At 43.7% G+C, this 15,243-nt stretch overlaps 1 pseudogene; it reads left to right on the top strand.

Annotated features, from left to right (window-relative positions):
• Window positions 1-7,455: 7,455 nt before the first annotated feature.
• LOC147957112 (uncharacterized) lies at window positions 7,456-8,135 on the top strand (annotated as a pseudogene).
• Window positions 8,136-15,243: the final 7,108 nt, after the last annotated feature.

The following is a 15,243-nucleotide window of genomic DNA, read 5'->3' as shown; positions in this document are numbered from 1 at the left end:
GGTCACCAAAACCCGTGCAAGATCCTGCTGTGTTGTCGACTCGAATAACCAGAAAAGCCATAACCGAGCATCGTCGGTGTTGTTTGATATTACGTGCTCCAGGAGCTCCTCATCTCCTAACGCCCATGTACACCTTGCCATGCGGCAGTTGATTAGAGAGTGACGCCATGTATCCTCCAACACCCTGCAAATTGAGCATGCATCAGTCGTGGACATATTCCTTGAGCGTCGAACGGATCCAGTAGGGAGTGAAGTATGAGCAAGCCTCCAAACAAAGACTCGAACCTTTGACGGAATTTTTACTTTCCACAGCTCGGTCCATGACTTCTTTTCAGCTGCTATGTTGGACTGGCCAGAACGGCGCTCAAGCCAGTCTTCACGCTGTGTCTTTACTGCAGTGATCATCCTATACGCTGACCTGACCGAGAATACTCCCCGCTTATCATAATGCCATGCCCAGAAATCTTCCTGGACCCAAGAACTCAGCGGAATGTTAAGTACAACGTCCACATCAGGAGCTATCAAGTGTTCCTCAAGCCGCTGCCTATCCCACGTTCTAGTAATGGGATCAATTAGTTCAGATACATGTACAGGTGGATTTTCAGACCTCGGACAGATTGGCCTAAGTTTGTAGTCCCTAGGTATCCAGTTTTCCTGCCAAATATTTGTCCTATTACCATTGCCAATCCTCTTGATTAGCCCTAAAGCAAGCACTTCCCGTCCCTCGAGGATCGAGCGCCACACCTGAGACGGAGCCGAGCCCAAAGTAGCTTCCAAGAAATGACAGTTTGGGTAATACCTCGCTTTAAGGATTCGAGCACTAAGTGAATCTGGCTCCTGCATTAGCCTTCATGCCAGACGGGCTAGTAGCACCAAGTTAAACAACTCTATGTCGCGAAATCCCATGCCTCCCATATACTTGGGCATCGACATAGTCTTCCACGACACCCACGCAGTTTTCCTTTGCCCATCCTTACAGCCCCACCAAAACCTTCGAATAAGTCCATCAATATGTTCACATAAGCCCCGAGGCAACTTGAAGCATGCCATTGAGTAAGTAGGTATTGATTGTGCAACAGATTTAATCAGTACTTCCTTTCCACCAGCAGAGAGACATTTCTCCATCCATCCCTGAACACGTTTCCAAATTCTATCCTTCAAATATTTGAAGCACCCTTCTTTAGATCTACCCACATCCGAAAGGCAAACCCAGGTACTTTTCTGACAAAGATTCATTCTGCACTTCTAGTATATTTTTAATGCTTGCCCGATTAGTCTCAGTAACGCCTTTACTAAAAAATATAGAAGATTTATCCACATTGATCCTCTGGCCGGACGCGTCACAGTATTGCTGCAATAATTCCTTCACTTTGATGGCACTGTCACTCGTGGCCTCAAAAAATAATAAGCTGTCGTCTGCGAAGAGACGCTAGTAAATCACGTAATATGGGGTGCGGGCGATATACTGTACAGAACAGTGGCCCAGGCGCGGGCCCAAACCATATGGGTGGGAGCGCGGCCGGGCGTGGGCTTTCTGATCCGTGGCTTGGATCGTTACCTTTTCGTCTGAGCCTAGAACAGGTAGGCCGTACAGGACGTATGGATTAAACTGGGCCGTTCGGATAACCAAGGTCCACCAAGCTCCCAGTCCCCAGCAACCAACCCCACCGGACGCAACCGCACCACTCTGCCCCCTCTCCCTCTGCTCTTGTCCCGGCGAAACATGCTTCACGGCGGCGTGGCCGGCCCTTGAATCGCCGGCGACGGAGCGATGGAAGAAGCCGGGCTCGAGCTCTTACTTGATGCCGTCGACCGGTAAGTGAATATCCGCGCCTCCGAAATTTCCATTTTTCCTGAATGTCATGGGGGGATGAGTGAGCTAATTTGATTAGTAGCCTGCCACCCATGGCGGAATATGATTATGTAGGTTTCCCCTAAGGGAAGAAAGCGAACCTGGGAAGGCAAGATGAACGTAATGGTGCTTCTGGGTGCGGGCAGCATATTGGAGGAGATACAACTGCTGAGCCAAACTGCGGCGAACGACGGCAGTGAGAAATATCGCCCACTGCATCAGCGCAATCTACTGACAGGGTTAACCCAGAGGCACCTGGGTGGACAAAACGGTTAGTTATGTTTTCCTTAATCATGTACAATATACATAATTTTCTGAATGCCATTTAGGTAGTTTTTGCTGTCTGACACGCCTACACAGATGAAAAGCACATAGCTGCAAAAACCTGAATTGCGTGTTTGCCTGTGATAAGAAAAATAGCACGACACTATTGTAGAAGTGGCACACTATTATCAACCATTTTATTTTATAATAAATAAGCAATGTTCTTATGGGTAAATTTCAGGTTATGCCTGGGGAGCGCACGTCCGGGTAGGATGCCTTGCCCTTCACGTAGGAGTGCATTTGAGCAGACAATCCGGAAATACGCCGAATGTCAATCTTGGTAAAGTGTAAAGCCTCATATGGAGTTTTTTCGGGACTGTCGAGAATGTGCTGTTCACAAAAAGAATGCACAGGAACATATGTGGTAAGATAAGTCGCAAGCGAGCTGATTATGATGTGAGGAAAACCTTGGATGTTTTTGCGGACATGTTGGCTGGTAACCCAGGCTTCACATACCGTGTGCTGGCAAAAAGCAATAGCAGAGTGAAGAATTTGATGTGGACAAATGGGAGCAGTCGGATGCAATACAAGTTCTTTGGGGATTTGATAGCGTTCGACACGACATAGAGAACCAACTTATATGACATGCCTTTCGGTCTATTTGTTGGGGTAAACAACCATTTCTAGATCATTATCCTAGCGCGGGACCTGATGAGAGATGACCAGGTTGAAAGTTTTGAATGGGTTTTCGCTGAGTTCCTGTGGATGATGGGAGGTCCTGCACCTCGAACAATACTAACAGGTAAACATAGCCTCCCAAGTTAACTAGTATGCTTGCCCTGTTTCCTCGTGTATGTAAGTAATAAAGCATTTTGCAAAGAATGCACTCTGGCCTAACTATGATGTGCACTTTGTACATACCAAAACAGAGCTATGGATGTGGCGATCCGCAAGGTTTACCCCGATACTGTGCACTAGTGGTGCAAGAGGCACATGCTGGAGAAGGTGAAAGAAACCTTGGGGCCACTCTACATGAAAAAGACTGACTTCCAAGCAGAGTTCCATATGGTTGTGAATCACATGGTAGCTAACGATGAGTTTAAGATAGCCTGGAGCTGTGGAGCATGCTGCTTGATAATTACTATTTGAGAAAACATCCTTACATGACCCAGATCTATGAAATATGCTCGAAGTGGGCAAAATCATACTTCAAAGGGGTGTTCGATCTGCGCCAAAGTCACAAGTACACAGCACAGCGAGAGTGCAAAGCACATGTTCAAGTCTTACATGCTGCTTGCAAGCTCAATGCACATTTTCGTGAGGCAGTACATGAGACTTCAGTTTTGACCGTGGGCAGGAAGAAAATTACGAGGAGAAGAGGTCTATGATTGTGAGTTTATTTTTCAATTGTTTTCAAGAACACATTCTTTTGTAGTGCAAATTACTTGGTAGGAACTAATATGATCTGCCTCTTGTCAGGGTGAGCTTGTTAGGAGAACAAATCTTGCAATAGTGCGACATGCGAGCAAAATATAGACAAGGGCCATGTTTGAACAGTTTGGCCATCTGCTAATTGAGCGTACATCATATAACGTTATGGAGGTTGAGAAGATGAGGAAATATGTGTCAAACACACAATAATCCATCAAAACGCAATTAGTGGATCAGGGTTGTTTATGAGGTAGTCATCACGGAGGACGGGTTAGAGTTCATTTGTGAGTGTGGTCAATTTGACCACACGGGGATGTGATGCTGCCACTGCCGTTGGTCTCCCCTTAAAAGAAAAAAAAAACAGGTCAGCATGTACCATTGGTCTCCCCTTACAAAAAAAGGTCTACTTTCTGTTCAAGCATGGCGGGTGTATTTCGGTTCTGATTTACTAGTCATCAACCCGTGCCACTGCACGGGCTAGTTATTTCAGAAACCACATAAAAATAGAAGTATTGATAGCATTTATGCAATGTTAAATTTCTTACGGATTTGAAACAGGAAAAAAATCCACCTATGAAGACACAACATATTATTTCTTCAATGAAAATATATTTAAATTTTGTCACGACAACTGTTACCAAGACAAATAGATTTGTTGCATCCATGTCAGAATGATCATAGTGGAGATTTTTTTATGCAGAACCAATCCTAGTGAAAATAGGTTAATAATTCCATAACGAAGTTACATATATTTTAGTCATTGAACTGTAAATATAATAAGTTCATAGGTGCTAGAATCCTCTAGTGAAACTGAAAACAAAATACGTATTTGTATCTCGCCAATATACTGATGAGTCAAATTTCTTGGCAAGTTTCCCTCTTGGGTGTGTGTGATACTGTGATGAGTCGCATGAAGTTGGCAATTGGCAAGTTTATTGATAACATGAAGGTGGAGCACCATAGACCTTAGTCGACCATACTATGAATTCAGAGGAACACTCAATTTACTTTAGATAAGAAAGCAACAAAGAAAAAATTTGAAAACATTATATGACATTTTTTTATAACACACACACACACAGAGAGACATACATGCACACATAGAGATGTATATTATGATTTTTGTCTAGATAAATGTACAAAAATACTGAAAATCTGGAGAGAAAAAGGTAGACTTTGAGACCGGCCTGCAATTTTTAGATTGGCCTGTATAACAATATTAAGATCGGCCTGATGACAGCCTTTGAATCCCAGTTGTCAAATGGTAGAAGAACCACAAATGGAGTCAAACTCTTCTAGTATGTACGTAGCTTACATCTTCAATTTACAACGTGCCTGTTGTTGCTAAGACTGCAATACAATAAAAAGATGATTAATGAGAGGTGTTAAGGAAGATTTTGCAAGTCACGGGATCTAGTCAAACAGCTTCGAGGTGATGTATATATATACTACCAACTCTACATTCTGAATTGTTGAGAGCATGACCACAAATAATAATTTTCTAAAAGTCGCTTAATGTATGGAGACATTCTGATGATGTTTCCTTACCCCTTTGGTTAGTGTACATTCAGGTACAGCAGGTTAGCTACTTTGCATATATATGACCAGAGGTAGCAAGTGTTCAGATACATAAACAATTAATCTCAGCTACAACATATTTATTTGAAATACGATTCAGAAGTTGCAGCGTACACAACATGGGATTCACTTGTAATCAGCTAATGCCTTTAAATTGATCTTTCTGTCAAGCAATAAACAACATCAAGTATCATGGGAAGAAAGAAAACATCTGATGGATGTTGCAACTAACTTTAAAAAGTAGCACTGTAACAAACCATCGATACATAATGATTAGACATGGAGCAGCCTCACCATGCATGTGAACAATGATCCCAGGTGCACTATATCGTAGAAAAAAACGGTTATGTTCATCTAACTAAGTATCATGATGCATATCAGATGATTGCCTCGACATCTATGTATAGGAAATTCTGATTTGTCGGGCCTATTGAACTGGACGTGCAGAAGCAGCAGCCCCAGGTTGACTTGCGGCATCCTATCATCGCCACATGATCACCACTGGTTTCTCAAACTTCTGGTGGGACATTGTACCATGGATTAATTCATGCTATGTTGACAACAACGTTGCATGCAGACTTCACATGCTTCCATTCAAGACAGCAGCTTCCCACTCAAACGTTATTGCATCCCATACTGTCAAACTGAACTTTCTCAGGTCTGCTAAATCCTAACAGAACTCTCTTGCAAAAGTAGCACTGAAATTAGCAACCTCATGAAGATAAGCCCAGTTAACACTTAAATGTGTAAAACAGCGGTCCAAACTGCACTATTTTAAGAAAGTGGTACTCTAAGAAACCATCGATACATGAAGATTAGACACAGAGCGGCCTCACCATGCATTCTAGCATAAACTCACCTGACATTACAAAAAACAGAGGAAAGGAACTAAGAATCTGGGAAAGAATTGCAAGACCTTTGGATGCAATATTTCAAGTCAGACTAATCTTGTCAAAACAATTTGGAAAACTGCAGAGAAGAAAATTGAACCAAATTAGGAATTCATATCAAACAAACATATGAAGAGTGCAGATTACTCGGTACAGTTTTTACCTCTTACATGAGGTTGTGAGAAAACCAATTGGGCTACAAAACAGATTATATGTGACAGACAAATTAATTATGAAGAGACTAAACAATACTCCATGCTGCTTTGTCCCAGCGGCATGCTAGCATTGATCACCATCTGACCATAGATCAAAGTAGCATGCTAGCATCTAGCAGTACCTGCCTCACCTTCTGATCACCATGATTCTTTTGTGTGCCGATCGCAGAGGCCATGCACGCCCATCTGACCATAGGCGCACCCCACAACAGGACGTGGAGCAGGATATTTTCAGCGGACTCCCAGAGATGGGTAGTTAACCCGGTAAGCATCCAGTAGACAACCGTCTGACCTCCGGTTCTTTGGGACGTGGATTGGTATACTGATGATCTGACGGATCCGTCTTTGTCTGTATTGTCAATGGTATTGGCAATTCTATACCCGTGCCCCCAGCCTCAATATAATCTCTGTTTCTACTACAATGGCATCCGGCAGTTAATGATTAATGACCTTGATGGCGGGGCATGATGTGGTTGGATAACAGAAGGAATAAGAGAGAGCGCTCATGCACAAATATTCAAAATATCAATCATTTGGATGGCAGTCCCTCATCCCGATAACTCGTCTATTGTTGCTGATGAGGTAATTAATCGATGTTGTGTTCTTCTTAGTCTGGCTTTTCTCATATATAAATTCAACGAACCTGGGAGAAGCCAATGATATAGAAGGAAGAAATTGGAGGAGGATCCATTCGCCGCCGATCGAACTCGCCGCCACCAGATTGCTAGGGGTCGAGGTAGGGAGGATAGGGGCGAGGCGAGCTATGCGTGAGAGATAACAGAATAGGGATCGTAGACTTTTTTTGGCTGGGCGCAGTATTTTTTTCAGGGTGCAATTCTTTCTTAGAAGTTTTTTTTGCAGAGATTTCTTTATTTAACGTGGCATAAATTGTGAGGACTCTTCAGGCACCTCATCTGATGGATGTAGATTTATATTTTGCAGATCTATCGAGCAATTTGTTAGTATATTTTTCAAAGAATAACGTGGAGGCTTTTTTAGAGGTTGGTACAGGTATTCCTTTTTTGGACGTGGGATAGATTTTTTTTCTTGAGGGGTGGACGTGGGATAGATTGTGAGGACTCTTTTAGGCACTTCATCTGATGGTTATAGATTTATAATTTGCAGATCTAACGGACAATATGATATGCTTTGCTAGAATTAACGTGGAGGCTTGATTGGTGCTTCCGATTAGTAAATATAAGATTTGCTTGCTTCTGTTCAGGTAATGGATGCGCTTCACCTAGAGGAAATACCACTGGAACACATAAGGAAGCGGTGGACAAGAGATGCAAGGGACATACTTCCTGAGCACCTATGGCACTACCAGAAGGACAATGCGGTAAATATGTCTTTCAATTGCAGGCATTCGACTTTGTACGCGCAAGCTATGGAAGTTGTGCGGCTGGGGGATGCCGGCGCTGAATCGTTCCACTGCATGCCAGCTGGTCTGAAAGCCTTGATTGCTAGTGGGGTGCCTTTCGCAAAGAAGAGGGACATTTTAGGTTTCGAGGACTGACTGTTGATCTTGCCCGGCGGAAGGTTGGCAGGCAACGGGGATGTTGAAAAATTTGTGGGTGGCGACGGTCGTTGCCATGAAGATAGTGCAGGATGATCTGCAACCATTAATGCCCTGCATGGTCTAGCTGCTCCAGATAAGCAAAGAGGGGCTGGATGTCAGACTAATAGCAGAGAGAAAGCTCCATACGAGGGGCTGAGTGAACGAACACAATTTTGCGGCATTTGTCGTCATGAAGGCCACAAATGAACCACCGGCCCCGACAGGGGTGATGCCCAAAGAAACCTCATAAACCGGGGAAATGCAAGAACTGTGGGATGGAGGGACACCGTCACAACACATGGACGCAGCCGCTTGGTGTTGCAGAGAAAAACACTGAATTACATTGATTGGCAAAACTTTGTAAAATTGAGGATTTTCTGGTGTGTTCCAGTGAGCATTTGCTCCACACTTGTTCCTCTTAGTCGAACGTTGTTGCATTTACAGTTCAGAAAAATGTGTTGTTGTAGAACAATAAATTGTCAGCGTTGAGTGTTTCTGAAAATTCCGTACTGTAGGAATGTATGGAAAATTTGACCTGGCACGCCTGATGTGGACTAGCGTCCATCAGTCCATGATATTGTTGTGAACACACGTGTCATTTGCTCGTGCTGGCCATGATGTCCAGCCTCTCCTGCTTAACCAATGTGCGCACCATGGGTTTCAAATTTCAAACTGCGTCCAGAGTAAATGTAGCTAGTTTGCATGAGACTGGTTGGAAGACTACTTATATATGAATGGCACCATCCAGACTGGTTGCAGGGCGGCGACAAGCATATTTGGCGGTGACGGCCGAGCAGGGGAGGAGATTAAGGTACGGCTAAAAATCGATAGGTTCTTCCACTCCTGCTGGATTATGACCTGAAATCGTTGATTCATGTGGACAACCAGTGCAGGTGGCCCATAGTTCAAGATCTGGGGTGGCAACAAGCACCTGGAGCACCAACTTTGTGCCAGATGAGGATGCTTAAGTTGTCGATTTTTTTGCTCGGAATCTTCATAACCATTGGAAATAGTTAATTCCCGTGTCTGAAAGATCTCTCTGTAAAAACCAAACTGTTGGTACGTAACCAGGTGGAAGTGATACATCAGGACCCCAAGCTGGCCGAGCTGCTGATTGCAGAGATGGAAGGATTCTGGCCTGGAAGAAGGATTGGCGAGAATGATCCTGCAGTTGTTGCGATGACCGCTTTCTATGTGGATGGACGGCCGTTTCGCTTATCTTGACGGCGCTGGCTCGGATCCGCACAGGAAACAAAATGATCCATTGGGAAGTATTCTATTCCGCCTCACCTAAACGGCTCTGGCCGCATTTATTGCGAATGACTACCCATCCCATTTGGCTCACCATACGACCGCAATACCCTCGGGAATACGCTGCGCGGCACAGATCTGCATGGTCGTCTGACGGGAGAGATTTCAGGAGCATCTGAGCACGGGCTCAGAAACGAATATTCGACATTTAAGTGACATCATTGTGTCCCATCACCTGTTTGGTGGCCGAGTAAAAGACGCATCATGCATGCATGGCTCTGCCACCCTCCATCTTACTTCCCATGAAAGTACTAGCATTAAATTTCTTCCTATTTTCTTACTGTTTCTATATGATCCATATCTTTTAAACCAGAATTTTGTTTTTAATTTTTTATATATTTGGAATCCTGATGACCAGATCTTGCAAACAAGATCAATAGTGATTATTTTTTAGTTTCACTTAAATTGCTTTCGTTTCACGAAATTGATTAGAATTGAAATGAGTTTAACAAATTTTAAAATTATTCCATTGTTTGAAATTGAAATGAAGTCCATACCGGATCACATTGTTCTGAGATGCATTTCAATACCATATGCATCACTACCATATCACTTTGTCAACATATAAATTTCAATACCGGTGGCATTTTAATTTTGAGACCAGTTTCAGTATTGTGATGCAACTATGGTATATAATGTGAGACGGAAACATGAAATATGAAATTGAGATGCAACTACGGTATATAATGTGAGACGGAAACATGGAAATGGAACTGAAATTGCCAGACTGCATCTATTTCAACTTCCAGGCCTTTTTCAGTCGCATGTCCAGTTTTAATAAATGTGGGATTGAAATATGAAATTTAAATACAACAGTTATATATAATGAGATACTGAAGTTGAAATTAAAATTTTCATACCGCATCCATTTCAATTTCAAGACCACTTTCAGAACCGTATCCATTTTCAAGTAATGTCAGATTCATATATCAAAATGAAATACGACTGGTATATATAATGTGAAATTGAAACTGAAATACTCCCTCCATTTTTGTATATAAGGCCACTATCAAAATTACAATATGCAGCTATACAAGGCCACTAACACCAATCGAGATAAAATTTATGAGGTTTGCCTCGTACTAGTAATCAAGCACATTAATATCCCATGCATGCATGTGGTGGTGAGGAGGTTGGTTTTAATGCACCGCATTAATCAACCAACGCGGAGTGAGAGAGTTGTCTTGTTATGCATTGGAGAGAAAAATACACATTAATTAACACGTCAAGCGAGTAGAAAAGACTAGTTTCCAACATTGGCTTAAGTGGCCATTAGTTTCTACCTTGGTACCTGTAATATGGGTTTGTGACCTTGTATACAAAAATGGAGGGAGTACTAAAAATCTGACGACTTTAAAATGTATCCAAATTTGATATTGTTTGAAAGGTCTTGTGGTGATGAATTAAAATATATAAAAAGTATTGAAAACAAATTTTTATTCTAGAAAACATGAATGTTTCAAAATATCACTTAGAAATAAAAGGGTTGCTTTTTGTATGAGAGGAAGAATATAAAGAATGCATGCACTGTCCTTTGTATTTCTTCCTTCAGCATATAAAACTCTCTCTCTCTCTCTCTCTCTCTCTCTCTCTATATATATATATATATATATATATATATATATATATATATATATATTTCCTGACAAAAGCTGACATGCACCAAGCTTATTCTTTTGTATTTCTTCCTTCAGCATATGAAACTCTCTTTAACTCACACTTATCCGTAGAAAACAGCCCGCATCTTGAGCAAATTGCCTCCGATGGATCCTTTAGCGGTACATCCCGATGCCGGTAAAAAATGCAATTAGTATGGCTCATGATTCTCGTGACTACGGGCTGTGACAGTGACTACGTACGTCAACTCCAATCCTAGACTTTAAAGGGGATGTCCGTTTCGTCTGGATTTTATTCGTTTGGGGCAGAAAAAGGATGTTCGTGTCTCATTTTTGTTCGAGAGCATGCATGCACCCAATGGAGCTGACCCATTCTTCTTCTCTTGGAGAAGATTCTCATTGTCCTTCGTAAGCTATTGACTGTCTGCAAGATGTTCTCTGTACTTCCCTTTCCCTAACTGTAGCTTTGCCTCGGTCTTCTCTCGGGCCTCTTGAAGTGTATACGATCATACTCCAGGTCCTTCTCCTCCAGTGATTTCTGGGTCTCCTCTACAGAGACGTAGTTCCAGTTGGTATTCTAACACTGAATATTCAGCTCTTGGAAGGACCATCAGTCGTAAAATCGAGATAAAGGATGGAAACAGGAAAATATGACCATGTATGGGTGCTTCTCATATGTATAGAAAACGATACAGCACATGTATAAAATGATACCATATGTATGATGCATGTCGGAAACCTTTCATTTGCGTTTTGGTGAATAATAATTTATTTCCGGATAGCAGGTACCATCTTCTGTTTTTTTTTTCTCTCGTTGCCGCTTCTATGAGACAGATTGGTTAGCAGAGGTTCAGCTTCTTCTCCTTACTTTTCTCACATTCAATGGAGCGAGCTTCAACATAAGGGGCTGTGAGATTGGTAGTGTCAGACTAATCCGGTCCTTCTGCCTGAATTCCTTTTCAAGATTGGAGACCCCCACCAACAAATCTACTTGGTCAGCTTATCCAAGCACCACCTTATCTTTTTTCCGCATGACTATGGTAAAGTTTTTCTCGCTTGTAGACGACTGCTTAGCCGCCAATCTTTAGGTGACTAGACAAGCATGACAGGCCGAGTATGCAGTTTTATTTCCGACATCTCCCAACCCCATTTTGAACTAGTATCGATGGAATATTTGCATAAGCGCAGAAGATAGATGACTGTGGCACAACAAGGTAAAAATTACACAACTTCGTGAGGATGCATCCATGATAGTATGCGAATACAAGGATGTGTGGCTCTTTCCTACCTTTTATGGGGCTCCCTCACGCAGTTGATATTATTGTAACACCATAGGTTCCAATTCTACCGTGGGATGTTACACTGTTGGTGTAGGACCGACTCGGAGCCACCGTAATCAATGTAGTACTACTTTCCAACGAGGTACGCACGTACGGAGCAGGCTTAATTACTTTCCAAGCTGATCAGTGTTGCAAGGAGATGACAATATACCACGAGATGCACTTATGCGGGCTAGCCTAAGAAAACACACCCCGGCTGGATGCGCGCACACTGCACACAAGCAAAACACATGCACGCGCAACGAGACCAGATGACCACCAGAGCGTGTCTTTTATTGATGATTTGTTACTTTTTACGGGGATTACATTGGTAGACATTTGTTAGCAAAACAACCAAACTACAGATCCTTCGGTGCTTGTCTGTGTTTCCAAGCCTCACACGGCACCGCATGGACATAAATTACTTACTGTAAAACCTCTTACTCTTAAAATCATTTGAAACTTCAATTTTTTCTCTCTTCTACATATAGAATCCACAAGAGGCAATCATAATCATAAAGCATTGTTATCAGAATATGACACATCAAGGTCCAACGTACACTAACTAAAAAACAGATAGCCGAATTCCGATTTGGTTACAATATTTTTCTATATTCTTGATGATGTAGAAAAACTTATACTGGAACGACTAAATCAAATTTTAATTTGGAGCAGAAACAAATCATCAGTTTCCATTTTGCCTCATCCATCGAAAACATGCCGAATCAATGTAAAGATCCATGTCAAATTATAGACCGTACAAAATGATACAACACATGTTAAGAATGATAACCTTTGTATGATGCATGTCAGAGACAATTCAGTTTATTTCGTGAACGATTTATTTTGCTGAGCAAGTATCGCGTTCTGTTTACTCCCCTAGCTGCCGCTTCTTTGACACAGATGGGCTGGCAGAGGTTCAGCTCTACTATTCCTTTTCTCGCATTAAATGGAGTGAGCTTTGGCAAGAGGGGCGCTGAGATCCATAGCGTCAGACTGTTCACGTTCCTCATGCTCATATTTTCTTTGAAGATTATGGACCCCCACCAAAAAATCTACTAGCTCAGCTTAGACAAGCACTGCCTTATTTTTTTTCACATGAATATGGTACAGATTTTCTCAGTTGCCTGGGACTGCTTAGCTGGCAACCTCTGGGTGACTAGACAACTATGTCATCCAGGGCATGCAGTTTTATTTCCGACACCTCTAAACCCTAGTTGGAACTTGTTTTGATGGCGTCTTTGCATCAGAGCAGAAGATAAATGACTGACACAACTCCACAAAAATTGTTAGAATAAATCCGAGGCATACCGTCGATCATCCGAGGACCAAGCAATCACACGAGCACGACATCGAGATTTGTTAACGAGGTTCACCGACATGGCTACGTCCCCGGGGCTTGACTACGGGCGCTCCTCCCCATGACACCGTCACAATACCGCATCCCGGCCGCCCGGGCGCCGGCACACGCCGCCGGCTCCCCCGCGTGCCCGTGCTATTATGTTGGCATAGGTTACATCGTGTGTCTAGCCCCGCTATATATGAGAGGCCTAGGATACAAGTGTCCTACAAGGACACGACTCCATATCCTATCTAAACACAATACAACTACAAGTCCAACTGTAACCTATCTTGTACACAATATTTGACACAACTCTAACAAACTCCACCTTGGCGAATATTCTCCACCACCTTAAGTTCGTCAATGCATCAAACTTCCATGTACATTGGACTTGAGCTTATCCTGTGAGCACCGCTGCTACTCCAAAGACTCCATATGACTCCACCTGCAACTTGTAGTCCCTTCTTTTCTTGACCACAGTCAACACTCGAGAAAAATTAAGTTCTTTGTTACTCTAGTTTGTGCTCCCAACTTTCAGAGTATCAGTTCAACGCCATCACACACCGATCACTGACCTGCGTGAAAGTGAATAACTCACATATTGGGTGTCACACATAAGAGTTACCTGAACTCAACATCACCGCTCCTTTCTTGACCGCATGTCTGAAACTTGAAAGAATTTCACCGTTGCTTGTAGTCACCCCGAGTCAAATTCGCAGTTGTCTCATCACATATATGACCACCAGAGCCCTGGCCCGTCTCCATGTCCCGTGCTAACCGCACGCCTCGCCGCTATTACCGCGTCGAGCCTCCGCTGTCCCGGTCGAGTCTCAAGGGTCGAGAACCCCACCACTCAAACCCCTACTGCAAAGAACCACCGATCATCACCGACCAATGCCGAGTATCACGCCTCCATCAGACCACTGGGCCCCAGTCCAATCCGCGTGTGTCTCGCTATCCCGCTGAAATAGGCTTCGACTCTCCGAATTCTTACGCCGTAGCCCTCTATCAGCACAGAGTGTAGTCATCCGTCAGACTCCAGCTCCACCTTCAACATGACTCTATGTAGCTGCGCTATGCTACCCCGCGCTCCGTCGACTTCAAGCTCTCTTATGTGTGCACCATCTTGAATCAACCCCGCGCCATAGTCTGTCAAAGCCGCACAAGCCCTCAGGCCTGCACCACGTGTTTCCACGCCCCAGAAGTCGGCCACCATCAGCATCACGCTCCTATGTCGTCGTCGCTGAAATCACCGCCGTCTTCTGCTTTGACCGACATCCCCGTCGATCCGTCAGACAGTCCAGTCCGACCCAGCCGAATTATCCGACTGCAACCATGCCCCACCCTGCGTCGTGTCCGCCCGCACACCTCCGTGCATTGCTTGACGCCCTGTGTATGCATGTTCCCTGCACGCGCACTCCAGACTCCTCCAAGCCTTATGCGTATGTAGTTGTCCTTGCCTTGTCGCTGCCCATTGTAATGTTCTCAGCTTGCTCCTTGGTATCGTCCTTAAGCACATCATCAAACCGACCGAAGAAAAAAAACATGTCCATGCAACATGACCGTAGAGTCCAAATTGCACAATCCCTTCTCTTCTTCCTTTAATTCCCTTTGCTGTACCGCTCAACCAGGACTTAAATCATGCCTGCCATAACATGTACTTGCAGCAACGACTCAAACTTGGACTGTTTTTTTTTCCACACAAATCTCACTTCGTACGTACAACCCTGCACGTCTTGACACAGAGCTCCCCAGCCTCGCGCATAGGCCTGGTGCGTCCAGCCCCGCCTGGGCCAGCGTGCCGCAGCCAGCCTGGGCCGCTGCTCTACAGCGCCAACCCACATGGGCGCCTAACCTGCGCCAGAGC

Source organism: Triticum urartu, chromosome 7A (assembly GCF_056163025.1).
Source record: "Triticum urartu cultivar PI428250 chromosome 7A, HENAU_Tu73, whole genome shotgun sequence".
NCBI classification, from domain to species: Eukaryota; Viridiplantae; Streptophyta; class Magnoliopsida; order Poales; family Poaceae; genus Triticum; species Triticum urartu.
Note: the sequence above shows the minus strand (reverse complement) of the source record. Positions and strands in the feature narration are given on the sequence as shown.